Source organism: Pinus tabuliformis, chromosome 1_1, assembly GCF_031772625.1.
Source record: "Pinus tabuliformis cultivar Carrire ecotype Pingquan chromosome 1_1, CPIR1, whole genome shotgun sequence".
In the NCBI taxonomy this organism is placed as follows: domain Eukaryota; kingdom Viridiplantae; phylum Streptophyta; class Pinopsida; order Pinales; family Pinaceae; genus Pinus; species Pinus tabuliformis.
In genome coordinates, this window is record NC_142297.1 from 984399802 (window position 1) to 984419941 (window position 20140).

Here is a 20140-nt window from a genome sequence, read left to right on the forward strand (position 1 = left end):
ATCTAACCTCATTTAGTAACCTAAACAATGTGATACACAAAACTTTAATATTCATCAACCATGTGTAAGACCAACATTATTGTTTTGCCAAAACTAACCATAAAAAATAATTTATCTAATGAATTCACATCGTGTGACTGCACATATATTGTTGTGGCTATTTAGCACAAAGTTTTGTACCCCACGATTATGATGTCACTCAATCCCAACGAGCCTTCCCTGGCTTATCAGATGATCTACTTGCTCATACAATTAAAATCAAATTTTTTCATGAGCTACTAACTGGATTCCTTGGTCAATACATCACCGTGTATCAGCTGGGGGATGATAAATTATCAAGGTTTGTTGGGTTGATAAACCACTATTAGAGTGCTTTCCACGACTAATAAACCACATGTAACTAAAATATTGTATGAAATGACCATGATTTCCAAGAGTGTTGGCATGTAACAATAAGTTTTTGTAAAGACTTTGTTTTTATAAAGATGTGCTCCCAATTGGTTGATGTCAAGAAACAATTACGAACTTTGTAAAAACTGTTTCTTTTCTTGAATGGTTTTGGCAAATACCATTAGTTTATGGACACCAATATTTCTAAAGGGGGGATTGATTATGGGGAATTAACCCAAAATATATGTGCAAGGACATTTATTCTTAGGGAATTGATTATTTTGCGCCTACAAGTTTATACATTTTAGCATGTGAGCTTGACTCTACCTTATAATGGAAGGAGAATTTATTTTTATTTTTTATTTCTATGGTAGTAAATTATATGAGCAAGTAAAAATTGTGGAATATAATGGAAGATTACAATCCTAAAAATAATTTTTCCAACATGCATATTTTTTTCATTCTAACCATAGAATTGATATATTTCCATTCAATAAATTTGATTCATCCGTTTTCGTAAATCAAAAGTTTAAATGAATCCATACTTAAAACTGACCTTACTAAAGATAAAAAATTGATTTAAGAAATGAATATAAAATAGTGGTACGTTTCCGTAAGAGGCTTCTATTTATATCCTTTTAACATATACAAGGAGAGGGTTAGAAATTACTACTTTGGGTGGTTGTGATATTATAATTTGTTTACATAGTAATAATGAGATAGTGTAAATTTGTGTGATATTATAATTTGTTTGCAGAGTAATAATGAGATAGTGTAAATTTTTTTAAATTGGTATGTATTTATTTTTTATATAAATATTTTTTTGGTTGATGTATATTTTAATGGTTATTTTTGTGGAAAATGTTATATGTTTTGAAGTAAAAGAAAAGATTTTGATTTATAGTGTTAATATGGCATTAGTTTGGATTCATTCTAATAATTTTTTTGGCATAAGACTTAGATTTTTTATTTTCTAAAAGATATATTTTATTATAAATGTAATTAAAGATTCATTTTAATTTCAAGCTTAATATATGCTGAGAGAAACCAAATTTCTTAGAGAGCAAATACTTTCAAATTTAAAAAAGTGTTTAATTGAGGAACTGTATCCCTCTCATTTCATGATATCTTTAAAGTTAAGATATATATATATATATATATATATAAAAGGAGTAATTTGGAGAAAAACTATTATCCTTCCTTTAAATTTTACCAATATACATATCATATAGAGTAATAACAATATAATTTGTATTTATAACAATAACCCTATAATTTTAAAAATACAATAAAAAGGAAAAACTTGTTTAAAACATGTTTAAATTAGTGTCATACACTAGTGAAAAGAAATAGTTGGATACCACTTTTCCAACTAAAATTAATGCTATATTGTGAAACTCCAACCCCATTGCTGAAATTCCCTGATTATGTAACTCATAATGGTTCTATTCAGTGTTCCCTTTTACGATTCATGGTTATGGAAGCTTTTCCCTTGGCTGCCGACATCTGGAGGACATTTTCGACAGAAGGCAGTTGTCATTGCATCACGGTACTATCAAACTAGAGGGAAATAATGATGAAATTGAAATTGGTATCCAATTATCTAATCAAAAGGCACCTTGGAGTCATATTATTGGTTGTACATGAAAATTAATAATCCTGACACTATGTTTTTTTTTAATCTCAACAGGTCCATATCAAATTTAATTGACTGTCACTATAAACTTACGTTATAAACCAACGAAGCTTACCATTAAACCCCATATGTTAATGGCGCTATGTACAATATGTTAAGGATGCTATGCACAACTACAACTCAGAAAGAACAACGAACAACGACACTATGTAAAAGTTGATGATGGAACTAGGATCAACGATCTACATCTCCGAACTGTTCTTTCTGCTGGCTGGTAACTCTTGCTATTCGTGAATTTGACTCTGTGATACACACAGATACCTATCTGAAGAAATAAAAAATGTCTACGGTGATTGGCAGCCATAATGCGGGCATGCCTTAATTTCATTTTCTTTTCCCATTCTTTTGATACAGCGCGATACTCATATGACATTACACAACAATTGCATGTGGTAATTGGTAACAGTAATGTGGTAATTCCTCTTTTTGTCTCCTTGTGCTATCGGTGAAACGAGTGAACAATGGTTTGTTATAACTCCAAGAACATTCTATAAACCCCGAGATAAGAACAATTACATAAAACCCCTTTCTTATCATCTAGTGCGGTTGTGATTTATTGTAATCAAAGCGGATTTTCTTGGTCTGGATGTGTATCTCTCGATTATCCCCCTTAGTTCCATAGTTCTAATAGGTAGACCGATTGCTTCGAGACAAACGACCCCATTTTGGCACCATCCAAGAAACCAATGATTACATGTGATGCACTAATTTCGATTACTTCAACTTGCCGAAATAGAGAAGCTCTAGCTCTATCCAAGAGTAGTCCCATCCAGAGATCTATTCCCCGCTTCGTCAGATCCATATTAATTTTAAAGAAAAGGAGTTAAGCTCTTTCCTCACTTGCAAATTTTTCCTACCAGGGTCACAAGAGTGGAGGTCACGGGCACCCTTACTAAAAATGATGATGTGTAGAGCCATGGATGGATGTATGGCTAGAATGAAAGCAATTGAATGAGCTTGAACCTACTTGTGTGGACACATATGATAATTGGTAATTGTGACATTGAACACTAGAAGAAACTATCGTTGATTGTGAGGAGAAGCTAAGAGTGGAAAAGTTGATTGTGTGGGAGTGTGAGAACTTTTTTTTCTTGCAGTCCCGAATGTGTTTTGAGAAAAATCAAACGTGTTCAAGTAAATGATTGAAAATTAAGGCATGCCCGCATTATGGCTGCCAATCACCATAGACATTTTTTATTTCTTCAGATAGGTATCTGTGTGTATCACAGAGTCAAATTCACGAATGGCAAGAGTTACCGAGCTCAGAAAATGACTTGTAAATCGTCGGAGAATGGTCATTATTGTTTTAGTTAGGGCCATATGCAATATAAGAACAACATGGTTATTAAATCGTTGATGATCCTCATAAGAGATGGCACCTCTTTTACAAAGTACATTCATTATTGATTCGGTATTGGCGTGCTGGCACTGCACTGGCAATATACCGGAGCTCCGTAATATCAAAGCTAGTGTTTCGGGCATGCGTTTTCAAGTTAGCGATATTATCAAATATAATTTTATATTATAGATATTTTTGATCTAAAATGTTTTGCGGAATAATAAACTAGAGCTCACAAGCGTACGGGTCGATTCCGGGAATCGACCCGCCGCCGGTCGGGCGGCGCGGGGTGGCGCTGCGCACCGCATCGCCACCCCCGCGCCGCCCGACCGGCGGTGGGTCGATTCCCGGAATCGACCCGTACGCTTGTGAGCTCTAGTTTATTATTCCGCAAAACATTTTAGATCAAAAATATCTATAATATAATTTTCTGGTTTTAATTTTTTTGATTTAAAATATCAAATTGTCGTTGGGATATCTCTCTCAATGCTGTAGCATTTAATGTTTCTGTACGCATGATTGATTCGGGATCTAATGAATCTGTTGTCCACTATAAAATAATAATGTGTGTATATTATTAAGTTATAAACGAGTTCCTCGTTTGTTTACTTGATGACGCAGTTTATCAGCCCATCCAAGAAACGCCACTGTCGTCCACCAACCAGCAAATTCCAGAACCATGGAAGATCTTGATGCCGGATGGTTCCTTGGCGAGTTTCTCCCAACCTCGTGCCCTCGCGACGGCAGAAATATCTGTAGTAGTCGAGCAGTTTCGTAGAGCGGCCAGAAACGCAATATCGGCCGGGTTCGATGGAGTGGAAATACACGGAGCCCACGGTTACCTGATCGACCAATTCCTCAAGAACGGCGTCAACGACAGAACCGACGAATACGGCGGAAGCATCGAGAACCGCTGCCGTTTCGCCCGCGAAATTGTGGAGGCCGTGGCTGAGGAGATCGGGGCGGAGCGCACAGCCATACGGCTGTCTCCTATTATAGACCACAATGGGGCAACGGACTCCGACTGTCTGGCTCTCACTCGCCATTTGATTCGTCTCCTCAATCATTACGCTCTGGCTTATTTGCATGTCACCGAGCCACGCTTCACCAGAGAAGGTATAAAACAATGTGGTACGACGGAAGCCGAATTCATGACCGCCAGAATGTGGAGTACAGTGAGAGGGGAATACAGAGGAGCACTGATGAGGAGCGGGGGATATGTTAGAGAAAGTGGAAGCGCCACGCCACCGCAGCGCCACCCCCGGTCATTTTTTATGTTAGAGAAAGTGGCACCGCAACGCCACCCCCGCGCCGCCCGACCGGCGGCGGGTCGATTCCCGGAATCGACCCGTACGCTTGTGAGCTCTAGTTTATTATTCCGCAAAACATTTTAGATCAAAAATATCTATAATATAAAATTATATTTGATAATATCGCTAACTTGAAAACGCATGCCCGAAACACTAGCTTTGATATTATATCCTCAAACTCTCAATAAATTATTTACAAACAATCACAATTTCTAAAAAATGACTAAATCATTAAAATGTTATCGTCACTTTACATTGTGAAACCCTAACATTATTTAACTAGTCCTAACTTGCCATTCCCTCGAACGTTCCATTCCATGAAACAATAACATCAAAACGGAATAATTGAGCACTTATAATCACCTTAAAAAAATGTTTTGCGGAATAATTGAGTTGTAGACAATGATTTAGATTATTTATGCGCGGTTCAACCCAACTTTAGAATGAGCAAGGATTTCAAAAATTTCAAAGTAAATGAATTTTGCTCAAGGAAATTTGGTTTATATATATATATATATATATATTGGATATAATATATTACATAGAAAAATTGAACTTGTTTCCGAACTTTGTGTTATCATATCAAGTTTTGTATGGGACGTTGACATGTGTTACGAGTATATCTTATGGTCATGACCGTATTAAAGATTCGGCGTGATGCTTTATATTATAATGTTTTGGATTTTAATGTTTTAAAACTTTAACCTTGGTCTGTTGCAGAAAATGACTTATAAATCGTCGGAGAATGGTCATTATTGTTTTAGTTAGGGCCATATGCAATATAAGAACAACATGGTTATTAAATCGTTGATGATCCTCATAAGAGATGGCACCTCTTTTACAAAGTACATTCATTATTGATTCGGTAATAAAAATGTTTGGCGTGCTGGCATTGCATTGGCAATATCAAAAATATCTATAACAGAGATGGAAATGCGTGAACAGAGATCATTCCCATGAAAATTTCAAGGTATCCTGACGGTGCACCTACCAGTTACTGGGCTAGTCGTCGAGTCATGTCCTAGAGTAGGTCACAATCTGTGGAGAATTGCATGAGACTCACAAAAGTCACATAGTCACGATTAATGAAAGCTACATTCTAGAGGCCCTTTTAAATATTTATAGTGCGATTGCTTTGTGTGTAAATGGCTGACCCTTTTATCACCTTTGGCATTGACACAATGTTGACATAGTGCCCTGTGTTCGCACTGTCTCTTCCTTTCGTGCTACATCAACATTCAACCTGGTGTATGATGCCTTTGATGATTTCCACGCTGATTTTTTCTACATTCAGATGACACCCCCATATAATTGCATCTTACTATGCCTTAATTATTTGTCGTGGTCTCTACCATTTCACTTCAAATCCATAACATGTCTTCTTATTCCAATTTAATCCCATCAACAAACTCGAACCATATTCGGCATCACACCTATATGCAGCCATAACATTTTTTTATCATGATCAGCGTCTCTGGTATGGGATATTGATAATACACATTGAGATATCGCATTCCCATAATAATTGGTTTAGATACAAATTTCCATAGTGTTGGCTTGGAAACTACTCGATTATATATAAGAGAAATGCAAACATTTGCTTGTCATCCCATTACACCTCTTGATTCCATTTTTTCAAAAGTCTTTTGCCTTAAGTTATATCTCTCTATCGCATGTGTGAGGAATAGAGCTACTGAGTGCACCCTTTACTTATTCGAAATCATCTTGTTGGTAATTGGTTCAGAAAAATGTTTTTTTGGTAATTTTTCATGGGTGCTTTTGAGGCAACCTATCTTATGGGTGTTTTTCTCATATTCTAGTTACCAATTAAGAATAACTTTTACTACACAAAAATGGTTTCCATTGTCATGTATATCATCTATTCGCTCGAAAATTCCTTCGCCACAAAGTTATGCATTTGAATCTAAGACATTGTTTATAATAATGTGATTCCAAACCATGGTTGTTGCAAGTACTATTGTGTCGAGCACACACATGCTCGTGGGAAAAGGTTCTCCATTTTTTGTATTTCATGATCCTTTTATATAGATAGGCCTTGCACAATGTATCAAACGTTGGAAAATATGATATCATTGATAGCAGAATAAAAGAGAATATTAGATGTGCTAAGAATCTAGCTATTCAATTTCACATCATGATTATAATAATAGATTTAAACTGCTTCTAATATTGTATTATTGATTTTTAATTTATAAAATTATTTTTTCAATTTGGTTTGGTGAAATAAAGAAACAAATAGTTCTATCTAATAGCATGTTTGTTACCTAATTGACTTTTCAAGTGTTAGTCTTGGAAAGGGATTTAGAGAATTAGTTATCAAATTTTGCAAATTATTTTCCTATATCAAATAATAAAAGAAATAGCAAAACCAATCCATGCTATGACAAAGAGTGTAAAAGTGCGAGGAGAGCAATTAAGGAAGCTGTTGATGAATCTCTTAAAATGGACAAGATAAAAATATATAAAGCTCTAACTAAAAGGAAAAAGAGGCAATACATTCGTCAAAGACAAGGGAATCTCTTACACCTCTCTAAGTTAGCTCCTAAGAAATTTTGGAGGCAAATTTTGACTAGGAAGACTAAAGAGGTGTCTCACCTCCATTCTTGGAATAAGAAGAAGGATTCAGGGGAAGTTGCTAGGGGGATGCATGAGAGAATTCAAATAGGAGGATTCTCATAGATATGATTGCTCTTAGTTAAAAAACAACCGTGCATATTCATTGAACCCTTATGCTTTGGAACAATACAAATATTAGGATTGGATAAGTTCTTTAGTGATGCATACGCCCTTTGGTTGGAAGTCCTCACATGTATAGTGTATTTCAAGACCATATTACACTTCATGGAATCTTAAAGACTATTGTAATATATTGTATTTTATTATATGATACTGTGAAGGATGCCTCTTAGGTCAGCAATGGTCCAAGTAGCATGTTTTTGAAAAATTAATTGTATATATTAAATTTGTTATTTATTATGTGAATGTTTGAGCAACGATATCTATATTTGGTCGAGCTCTATTATTTTGTCTGTACTCCAATTATATATAGTTAGCATTATGGTTTTGATGAAAATTTTAAGGTGACGTTAGGTTCCCCTCGCATCCCCGACTACAGGTTTCGAGGGTGGATGTCAGCTTGTATGTGCGATACAACGGATAGAGAGACACTACGCGACAGAGAGACTCGGCAAAGTGAAAAGACGCAGACATTCTCCATTGACGGGCAGCTTGGGTTTTACCAATTCCACGCATCAAATGACGATCCACATTACAAATTCCACGCGGCGGCACCCCCGGGCCGCCCCACCCCACCGGACCGGCGGCGGGTCGATTCCAGTATCAACACTTTCGTTCTGAAGCTATATTTTGCAGGAAAATTTCGTAGAAAATTTCATAGTCACTGCCATTTTTAAAACAGCCGCAAAATTGACACCTAAAAAAAAATCATTATTCCAGTATCAACGCTTTTTTTCTGAAGCTATATTTTGCAGGAAAATTTCGTAGAAAATTTCGTAGTCACTGCCATTTTTAAAACAGCCGCAAAATTGACACCTAAAAAAAAAAAACATCGTTCCAGTATACACACTTTTCGTTTTGAGCACTGTTTTTGTGGTTTTTTTGGGGTTTTTGGGCCAGAGTTCTCGTTTTGAGTTTATAGTTCCCGTTTCAAAGTTTACATTGTTGTATATAATGCGCAACGAAGTGATTGGGACCTGTGTGTACTAGCAATTTTATGGGCTTAAAGGGCGATGTGAAAGAAACTGACAGAACAGACGCCTTCTAGGCTGGCCTATGGTGTGAACGATGTAATTTCAACGGAGTCTATCAGGACTAGTTTGCGCATAGCAGCGCCCACAGATATGATGGATCATGGAGCCTTGGAAGAAGGGATCGTGCAGTTGGAAGAACTCGAAGAAGAATGCTTGGGACCTGATGAAGAGATCCAGCAAGGTGATCTTAGGCTCCAAGAACTCATGAAGGAAAGAGTTTTGTTAAGGGAAAAAAGCACCATGACGGAAGAAGAAGTCAAGAAGGTTGAGGAAGGAATAAAGAAGGACTTTCTTGATAAGAAAATTGTGGTGATAAAACAGGATGCACATGATTACATTGACAAATTTGGGGACTACTGTCGAGAGTTGATACATTCGATGCCTTGGATTGAATTGTATGTTACTATGGGGATAGAAAATGGTGGTGCAGTGCAGTTTTTAGAATGCGCGGTGCAGTTGGTAAAATGCGCGATACAGTTGGTGAAGTCAAATGGTGAACCTATCCCAGGAGAAGTAAACGATAGATGGTTAAAGCCATAGACAGGTCGCGCAGCCACCTGAGTAGCCGTGGGAAGCATAGTCTTAGTGCTCCGGGTAGTTGAAAGGAGGTGTGGGACTATAAACTACTCTGCCCGAGAACTGTGCGATGACGGGACTGTGCGCAGGAGCTAAGTGTCAGAGCATCTGCGACAACGCAAGGGTAGCTGCACTATTGCACGGCTCGGTTGGAAAGTGACAGTCACTATTCACGACGTGATTCTTGGTGTGAGACCAAATGGAGTGGGTGGCAGGAATTTAAGGTAGGATTTATGGTCTAGCTTTGGGAAAATATTCTACCAAGGGAGCATTAATGAACCCAATTTAGGGGGAATGGTACAATTCGAATTCAAAAGGCGCTATAAATTGCAAAAGGCTACCCAGCAAACAACACTTGGCCATTTGAGAATTGATCTATTGTGCACCCAGAGATCTATGAACCCAGATATGTTTGATGTTTTGAAGTTGAAGGCATTGCGTGAGCACTTACCTGAGCTGTTGGGATATTTTTGGAACAACAATATGACCACACCAGAGGAAGCCATGGATATCGACGGAATGACCATTGAAGAGGCTGCACAGGCGATGACAATAGGAGATGCCCCCGAGAGTGCCAAGATAATCACACAAATCCCTAAATCACCACGCACGCTGAGACCCATGAAGGATAAGCAATCCATGGTCCCAATGCGTGTGTCCCCTAGAAACCCGCTGCGAACTAAACTGACCATGGAAGAAAAGGGGAGAGCAACGAATCTGGAAACTAATGAAGAGCAGGAATACCTTGAGGAAATCCTTGTCGAAGAGGAGGAGGACGAAGACATGGAGGAGGCAACCGAGGGCGCAGACCCTCTAACCAAGCTTTCCATGTATGTTCCTCCGTAGAAGGGAAAGGCAAGGGTGCCCAAGGACCTAGATGAGAGCAAGAGATCTCTCTAGAGTCCGCTGCTACTTGACGATATCGTTTTTTAAGGAGCGCCCTTGGGACAAGTGCCGAGTCTAAAGTTTGAAGACTAGGGTCTCATGGACAACAAAAATTTCCCACACTTGGCAACCGAGCAGCTCATGAAGCCAAAGAAAAACACTACGATGGGAGTCGTAGAGTTGGAGCTGCACAAGTGGTTGCGCGGAGTAGAGAAAGCAAGGTTGTCGAACCTGCTCTGGGTGCTGCATTACCATCGCGTCCCAATAACTATCTTCATCATCAGGTAGCTACTCTACCTAGTGCATGATGGGCGTTTGTGGCTAGAGGAGCCCATCCCCGTCACGGACAACCTGATTCATAGAACTATCCGACTCCTTTGCAAGGGAGAGGACCCAGCGGATATTTTGGAGGGTAAGAGCATTGACTTTGCCATGAAGGAAAAATTCAAGCTGGAGAAGAAGAAGAGAGGGTACGTGATCTCCAATATCAACAATAAATCAGTCAAATTTGCGACCTAGATATTGGCTAGCAAGGCTATGTGAAAGTGTCGTGCAGATGAGGTGCCCACGCTGGTGGTAGCACTTGTCGCGCAATGTGCAAAGGGCATCCAGTTTAATTGGTTGGAGTACCTATGTAAGGAGTTGCTGGAGAATTGCAGCGAGGCACAGGATTAGGGGAAAGCCTTCCACTATGCATGGCATCTGCTGCCCATAGTGCTGGTGGCTTGGGAATTTTCTCAAGACAGCCAGTTCCCCATAATTGCGCAGGATATTCTAGAGGTAACGAAGTACGCTTCATTGTGGACTACTAAAGATGTGAAGAGAATCAGAGATAGAAAAATATTCTCAGTGTTCATGGAGATGAACATCAGAATGGGGATTAACCACAAGCCACAGTTATCACCCACTGTCTGCAGAGCTTCGTGGAGTTCAAGGTAGTCTTCCATCACATATATATCAGAGTGCGCAAGGACCCCGCAAAGAAATGGAATGAGCTCCACTACCTGGCCACGAACGAAGCCATATTCACTATGTTTGAGTCGTGGCTGCTGGAGTGGTGTGCTCCAGCCAGCTCCGCAGTGGAATCTGCGAAGTCCACTACGCAGAGGAAAAACGAAGAAGCAAAACTACAAATGGTGCAGCTGGCAAGGAAAAGAAGGAACGAGGCAGCAACAAAACAACAGAAAGCAGCAGCAGAATAGCAACAGGCAGTAGAGAAGGAGCATAAGGGCCATAAGTCTCCCTCGCCTAAGGAAGAGCCCAAGACGGAGGAAGGTGTCGCGGACCCAGAAACAATATCCACATAGTTGAAGTGCCAACATCTGAGAGAGCAGGTGGGGCCATGAAAGAAGTCGAAACCTTATAAGACATATTTCGACCCGATTACTCTCACCGAAGGAGATCTCCATGATATAGGGGAGACATTGCGTGACACCATCGTGGAGGCCCTCCAGCAGCTCGCAAAGGAGAATCACATTGTGTTGGGGGCCCTCCGGGAACATATACAGGAGTTGCAGGTACGAGCTAGTACTCTCTCGAATAGCCTTGTAGTAGGAACAACTGCAGCTGAGGAAATGATGTGTGTGTTATAGACATTTTTGTGCCTTACAGCATTGAACATGAAATTTGCATAATCTAAGGGATCCAAAGTCCCTAAACATGTTGTTCCTACCCCTAGAGGAACAAGGCTAACAAACCACAGCAATTCACAGAAGTTCTCCTCCAGAAACTACTCAAAAACAAGTCAATTCAGGATCAATTCAGAGGCTCCACTAGCTGTCTGCGCTGAAATGCAAAGTCTGCACTGGCTACCTGCACTAAAACGCAGGTAGAAGCACTACCAGGGTGCGCTAAGCGGGAATTGACAAATGGCAAGTTCATTCAACAAGGTGTCAAGACCCTGGAAGCTTCCAGAATCTTCCTCAATGACACTTGCCTCAGTGAATTCGACTAGGGATGAGTAAGAGGTTCTCAATCTCCAAGTGGAAGCAAGAACCTCCAAGTGGAAGAAAGAACTGACAGAGGGAGAGGACACTAGTCAGATCTCAAGATGACTCATCCTCTCTCCAAACATCTATATATGGATCTCTCCTCCATGAGATCTAGAGGCTGGAATTTTGTTATTGCAAAGAATTGTTGTTGGTTTGAGACTAGAATCATTGGGTGCTTAATGCTTTGAGGGAAGGTGAAGATAGGAATTTCATTTGCTGGGAAGGAGATGTTGGATTGGAGCCCTCTGGGTTGTATCTCTTCCTGAACCTTGTTATTCATCAATAAAGGTTTCTTGGTTTCTCCTATATACTGATGTATCTTTGATGTATGATTGCATTAGTATGTTTAGTTTATTTCTAATCCTGAACTAGTTATGAATATGAATCCATGTCTTTGTGTAGTGTTCTCTTCTTGTGATCTTGCAGAAACCTGTTGAAGTTGGGCGAGCGAGAAGGCAAGTAGCTGGGAACTCTCAAAGAGAAGAGAAACCGGATCGAGGGACAAACGGAAGACACCAGTTAGTCCATCCATCTCTCTTCATTCTTAATTCATAAAGGAAGGATACTAGAATAGCTGTCTCTGTTTGTTGCTAAGGCACTGTCACACCTTAGGTGGATAGGATCGTCCTACATAGGCATTTTTCCCCACAACAAATTGGCGACTCCGTTGGGGAGATCTGTTTAGTCATTTTATTTGTGTCTCTATCATTGTTTGTTTCATAGACTCAACAGCAATAATCGAACTGCATCTGCTATTCTCAGATGCAAAATAGATAGTTGCTGCGTTGATCCAATCACTGGATCTTTCTATGATCTAAACAATGGACTCACAAATGATTTGATGATCCTTTGTGATAGATCTTAGCCCTTCCTCAAAGCATCCCTTTGATTTTACCTTGCTTGTTGCTTTGATTTGGCCTGAAACTTTAGATTAAACAGCAAACTGTGACCCAGAACCCAGTGAGAAACTCTCGTTTCTCCTTCAGCGCAAACCCTGTGAAGAGGTTCTGCATTTCAACGCAGGTCCCGTGAACGCTACCTGCGCTGAATGTCAAAACCTCTGTGATGAGGGTGCGTTGATCAAGTTAGGCCTTGTGCAGTTGCGGTTCTCTGCTCTGTTTTGCCTTGTTTTGATCTCTGATTTTTGCAGCCTGTAACCAGCATAGGTACCTGTCTGATAACTTCTCTTCTCTACTTAAATTCCACCTCCTTTTGTACAAAAAGACTGTGAGTGTTTTTATGTGTTTGTGGCGTCATTTACATTTTTCCTTTGCAAGAGTGAAATAGTCATCTTGTAGCCCTTGATTCAGATCTGTTGGTTGTGATCTTAGGAGAGAGTTCATTGGCTGTTTACAGTTGATTATACATTTACTTTTGCTTTTGGTTTGAGTTTGTCTCTTTTAAGTGTCAAAACAAGTATTCATTTCGAAAATCGTTAAGTGTTGTAATCTCTTCTACCCTTTCTGGTTTCGAAAAAGCAAACTTGTTTGTATTTGTCATTTAAAAGCAAATTCAAAGTTGTACAAAAAGCTTTCTTTTTAGGCATCAATATTAAGAAAGTGGAAAACAAACACCTGCATTGTGCATTTGCATCTTGATAGTTTGCATGTTTGATTTAGGAAAAGTGCATTAGAGTGTGCTGATTGCTATTTGAGAAAAGATGGTGTCTTTCTTTTCCCTTTGTAGCTAGGATTTTCATAGTTGAAAAGATATAAAGCTTTCTTATCATCTTTAGACTGCATTTAGGAATTGTATCATACATCTCGTGGTGAACCTCAAAAGTCAAACTTCTAAAAAGATCAACCTAAAATAAATTGAATGAACTTAACAACTCTTTGTAACTTAACGCACAACATAGAGGTCTAGGCTAGAGACGTGTTCCGGCGTCATAAAGCCTGGTGACTGTCGATCTTGCTGATGGTGGGTGATTCCTCCTGAGGGATGATAGCGCCAGTATGGATTGTGCTCCCATGTACCGTCACGTATATATTGGAAGACCCCTATAGGCATAAAACCTCTATCCTTAGGAAGCCGTGTTGGCCGCCCTACTAATCGCAATGCACTGAACACAGCATTCAGGAAGATAGACCGCCCGTACCTTAAAAAGTATTCTGCAGTTTTGCGAAAAGTTTGGCACACCCTCTACCTAGAACTCCAGAGCAGTTCCTTTTGGCCTTTTTCAGACTCTATAACGGAAAAATTCCATCCGAGCATTTGTCACTTCGGGCTCGTTAAAACATCGAAGGAGACTAGAGTCATCTTTAGCTTTTACTCGACTCTTTAAAATTGAAAAAGCAAGTTATGTCTAAAGTGTCATTAAAATTTATTTTAAACGGAACAATCACCCCTTCTTCCCGCGTTGATCTTTAGGTTGAGAACATGGAGCACACCAACCAAGGAATTCCCCTTGGTGGAAATCCTAGTCCCTTCTCCTCTTGGGGAGATGTTGGTGCGCCCCACATGGCCACATTGTCGCTTCCAGGACTGACAATTTGCTTGCCAGTCTGGCTCTTCTCAACCAATGTCGTTCAGAACACCACTATTCCTGCACAGTCGAATCAACAGTTAGACCAGACCAGAGTTGCCCGCCAGCCTTCTACTTCATCTAATTCTTCCTCTCCTCCTTCCTCTTCGCTTGACGGAGCTGGTAAAACAAAAAACCAAGTTCCTAAGGAGAAGAAGGAAAAGAAGAAGAAAGAGAAGAAGAAGAAGGAGCCAAAAGCGATTGGGGGCAAACAAGTGTCATCTGACAAAAATCCACACACAACACTGACTAGGCCTAAATCGCCATGTGTCATATGCAAGGGAGACCACTTCCACAGAGATTGTCCTTGCATCCCTCAGATACTAAGGGACTGGTCTCCCCGTTTGCACAATTCGGTGGCGTCAACCTCTGATAGCCATGTTGACAGCACACTGTCAACTAGTGAAAGTGAAGCCATAGGACAGAGGGGGAAAGCTAGATTTCCCTACAAACTGTGTGAAGGCGACCATGCCATCCACCGTTGTCCCTTCTTAGACGAGGCTAAAAGAGTTTTGGAAGATCGCCCGATTTTACGAGCACAACTTCCTCCTGGATATCAAAAACTCCTGCCAAGTCCTTCACCAGTTGAGAACCCGGATGGCCTGCTCAGGTGGTCAGCCGAAGCACCTATCATTGAGGATGAACTGTCTGAATCCATACCTGACAAAAGTCAAAAGGTTGAGGCGGCAGTTGACCAGGTTTTTCCTTCAGAGGCTCTATCTTCGAATGATACCATCACAGAGGAGAATAAAGACGACACCGTCCAAATTCTCTTCGTCAACACAGACTCCGATGAACAAGGGGGCAATTTGCCCATTCCTTTATCACAGGAAGGAACTTCGTCAGAGTCATACCCGGTCGTCTATTCGGTCCCACCACCAAGCAACCTAGTTGTATCCTTCGACTGGAACCAACTAGGCAGACCCCATTTGCCAGCAAGCATACCATTCAGGATTATCGTTCAAATGTACAGAATGGTGATGGCTGGCACCATCATTGATGAGGGGGCATCTATGAGTATCCTTTCCTCTATTTCTTGGAAAGTGCTTGGTTCGCCAGCGCTTTTGCCTGAAATGAGAAATCTGACAGGCTTTGATAAAGGAACCAGTCGACCTTTAGGGATCCTCCCCAATGTGCCTATAACAATGAAAGGGAAGACCGTTCAAATGAACGAGATGGTCATTCAAGGACCCTTGGATTATAACCTACTCCTTGGACGAGACTATATATATCGCATGGAAGCCATCATCTCCTCACTCTTTAGAGTAATGTGTTTTCCGCACGAAGGAAGAGTGGTCAAGCTCGTGGACCAACTTTCATTTCCCGGATCACGCATCGCAAATAGTCATATACCATCCCTAAATGATCTCTTCACGCAAGAAATGTCTCAACCCACGGTCCGTCCTCCTGATGAGCGTGAGTAATCTGGGAGGATATGACTGGAACCCAGGGGGCATGCGTCCTGGTCTGCTTCGGCAGGAAAACTTTGGGTATAGGGTAGGTTTCCGCGGGAGAATATGACTAGTCTGTACCCCGCTCATGCTGGAAGAGGGTTATTCTAGAATAAGATTCTTTTGTCAAATTTATGTGAGTTGACAGATGGAGTCTCTCACCTTTGTCTATTTCGGTAGACATCGCCGAAGAAGTGTTTTGTTTGAAAGATTAACGAGACAATCTTTGGGTAACCTGAAAGAGGTAGGCCTCTCCCGGTAAAACAAATGTTATATTGGACTAAGAAGGGGTAACCCTGAAATCGTACTTTATGCTTGGGGGCATGAAAACCTTTTGAAGTGCAAGCAAGGGGCGGCTATTTATTTTTTTTAAATTTTTAGGTCCTCCCTTTAAACCTGTAGGTCTAACCCTTTAAACTCGTAGGATTAGTCGTTTCCAAACTCGCATAACAAAAGGATCCAGAGCAAAGCTTTGTGAGATGAAGCTCCATAAAAAATAGAATCTTAATGAGACATTCTTATCATATGACTGGATTAATCGAGCAGTTTTAGCACACAGTTCATGCTCGTTAAAAAATAAACGCAAGATCCGAGCAGTTTTAGCGCATAGTTCATGCTCGTTAAAAAATAAACATAAGATCGAGCAAATGTTTCCACCCGCGTTTAAGCTCATTAAAAAATGAACTATCCTGGTAAATAACCATAGTGAATGTAATATCATCACCCATTAAATCCTTGGTCATGTTTGCACCGTCACCTCCACTTTTCCATTGGCCGATCGTTCACCTCCATATGATTGTTTACCCATTTTGAGAAACAGCTGCGAAGAGTGATTTCACTAGCCATCCTTGTGACACTGCCGTGATTGGAAAATTCCAAGTCGTACCTGGAATCAGCTGCTAACCCGTTTTATCACTCGTTCCTCAAAAGACGAGTCTTCTTTAAGCTCTTTTCATCTGACTCGCAAAATATGAAAAGATTGCCGAGTTTTGGCCTTCCAGCTCGTTAAAGCGACCGGAAGTGCTATCCCTCCTCTAGATTTTAATCTTTTTGGACCTGAGGGATTATTGCACAAAAAGATCGAGCGCTTGTTTTGTTCGGCTCGTTAAAACTATCGAAAACTCATCCCTTTTGTATTGTTTTATACTTTTTCAGACTTAAGGGATTAGATGACGAAAAAGGACTTTCGGAGTTGAATTTACGTACCTTTTTAGACTCTCTAAAAATGAAAAGGACTGAGTTATCTTTGTCGTTAGACTCGTTAAAAGCATTAAATAGCGACAAACTTGTCTTTAGATGAGAACGAGTTTCACTATCGCTAGGCTCGTTAAAACGTAGCGATGGGCTTGCCCGAAGGGCAAGTTATAAAACAAGCATATGTTATCCTCCTCAATCTTGACAAAAATAAAGAGGTACTGGTCAGCAATGACTGGGGAAAAAATGGGAGAAACTCAAGAAAACTTTGATGGTAGCAAGTCGCTCTTGAACATGACACTTTTCCTCCGTACCACAGTCGGGTTGGGTTGTTTCATTCACCGGTCACATCACCATGGTCTCGCCATACCCTCCATATTTGGGGTAATGCTACCGATCCATCGCATAAGTGTCGCCATATGTTCAAGAGAAGTCGTTCAGAGGAGTCAACCGTGTCCCATCCACTGCCATACATTATCCTTCATCCTTTCATGACCGCCACCCTGAATCATATGTCATCAGATCATTTTCACCTCCATCAAAATCACTTTCTCTGTTCCGTATCACTGATGTGGGATTCATTAAGGCCCTCCTTTGACAGATCGCTTCTTGTCGACATCAGCTCATTATCCAAGAATTTGATCTAGGAACAACCCCTTAAGTAATTTGAAGCTTGCATGCCTCAATGGCAAGTTTCTCACTTCCGGCGACAGGTATACATCAATGACCTTCGACCGAAAGATTTTGCGTGGTGTTCGACGCCAAGTCCTTTATTCACACCACGTGAATTTTACTGCAGTACCTTGAGGGTCATTATCATTATCGGTGATTCCTCTCGCGCTTGTTAACGGTTTACCTCATCGACCGGTAATCAAGCGATGTCTTTCCATGTTCGACTTCAGAACATTTCTCACATGGATCGACTTGTACTTAGAGTGAAGATCAAACGTGTTTGAAGACCCCGGATCTAGTTTCATCCATCCGGGCTGCGATATATATTCAAGAAAGATAAAGACATTGACATGTACATCATTGCAACAGATAATCATCCTACCCAAAGGATGATAATTTCATCAAAATTATCAGTCTACCATCAGACGATTGTCTGTTATATGTACAGAAAAATGAATTTATAAAGTTGAGCATGGAAATGCTCGCCTCAGCTAGATCATGAAAGCAGTATGAAAAATAATGTATTGTATTGTATTGTATTAGAGGTCTCCTCCCAGCAATGAATGAACTTTGGATCCTCCTGACAAAGAATTTCACCCGATAAACGGCCTCATACTTTAGGGGGCAACTGTTATAGACATTTTTGTGCCTTACAACATTGAGCATGAAATGTCCATAATCTAAGGGATCCAAAGTCCCTAAACATGTTGTTCCTACCCCTAGAGGAACAAGGCTAACAAACCACAACAATTCACAGAAGTTCTCCACCAGAAACTACTCAAAAACAAGTCAATTCAGGATCAATTCAGAGGCTCCACTAGCTATCTGCGCTGAAATGCAAAGTCTGCACTGGCTACCTGCACTGCAACGCAGGTAGAAGCACTACCAGGGTGCGCTGAGCGGGAATTGACAAATGGCAAGTTCATTCAACAAGGTGTCAAGACCCTGGAAGCTTCCAGAATCTTCCTCAATGACACTTGCCTCAGTGAATTCGACTAGTGATGAGTAAGAGGTTCTCAATCTCCAAGTGGAAGCAAGAACCTCCAAGTGGAAGCAAGAACTGACAGAGGGAGAGGACACTAGTCAAATCTCAAGTTGACTCATCCTCTCTCCAAACATCTATATATGGATCTCTCCTCCATGAGATCTAGAGGCTGGAATTTTGTTATTGCAAAGAATTGTTGTTGGTTTGAGTCTAGAATCATTGGGTGCTTAATGCTTTGAGGGAAGGTGAAGATAGGAATTTCATTCGCTGGGAAGAAGATGCTGGATTGGAGCCCTCTCGTTGTACCTCTTCCTGAACCTTGTTATTCATCAACAAAGCTATCTTGGTTTCTCCTATATACTGATGTATCTTTTATGAATGATTGCATTAGTATGTTTAGTTTATTTCTAATCCTGAACTAGTTATGAATATGAATCCATGTCTTTGTGTAGTGTTCTCTTCTTGTGATCTTGCAGAAACCTGTTGAAGCTGGGCGAGCGAGAAGGCAAGTAGCTGGGAACTCTCAAAGAGAAGAGAAACTGGATCGAGGGACTAACGGAAGACACCGGTTAGTCCATCCATCTCTCTTCATTCTTAATTCATAAAGGAAGGATACTAGAATAGCTGTCTCTGTTTGTTGCTAAGGCACTGTCACACCTTAGGTGGATAGGATCGTCCTGCATAGGCATTTTTCCCCACAACAGTGTGCCCTCTTGACCAACACCATAGTGCTTCCAGAGGGGGCATTGGTTAGAGAGAATGAGGTCGACAAGCCTACGGTCAGTGCGTTGAATGGAGTAGGGATCAACATGGCTGCACTCCCTCAGGAGACACTCTATGTCCTGCAGGATGGAGTAACTTCAGAACTGCAGGCTAGGGAGGGTTGTGCACTACAGGTGCTGAGTGAGAAGAAAATTAATATGGAACAACTAAGCCCGCAATGCGACGAGGTAGTGGCACAGAACTGGAAGATGGTGTAGGTGCTTGAGGAGGCCTGCCAGATGGTCCCTGAGTTGGCCATCCCAGTAGAGGCACCAACAGAGGTGCGCATCCACAGGTTATTAGCAGGGGTCAATGAGGTATGAGAAGAGATGGCTAAGGTTTAGATAGAGCTGAGCATCCAGATAGTAGAGCTATGATTGAAGGCGCAACATTCAACTCGTCCTAAGGTAAGGGAATAGCGTGCCAATGCCATTTCATCACGGATGGAGGAGATCAGCGGTGCAGTAAAGGACTCCACCAAAATGTTGGAAGAGTCATTTCAGGTCCTCACCACTCTACAGGAGGACCTAAACATACAATGCTTAATAACATAGGCACGTGAGCTGAAGAAAAG

The 20140-nt window shown here is 40.7% G+C and overlaps 1 pseudogene; it reads left to right on the forward strand.

The window, feature by feature from the left end:
- The first annotated feature begins 4117 nt into the window (after window positions 1–4117).
- Window positions 4118–4819, forward strand: LOC149217819 (12-oxophytodienoate reductase 7 pseudogene; annotated as a pseudogene).
- The last annotated feature ends 15321 nt before the right edge of the window (window positions 4820–20140 follow it).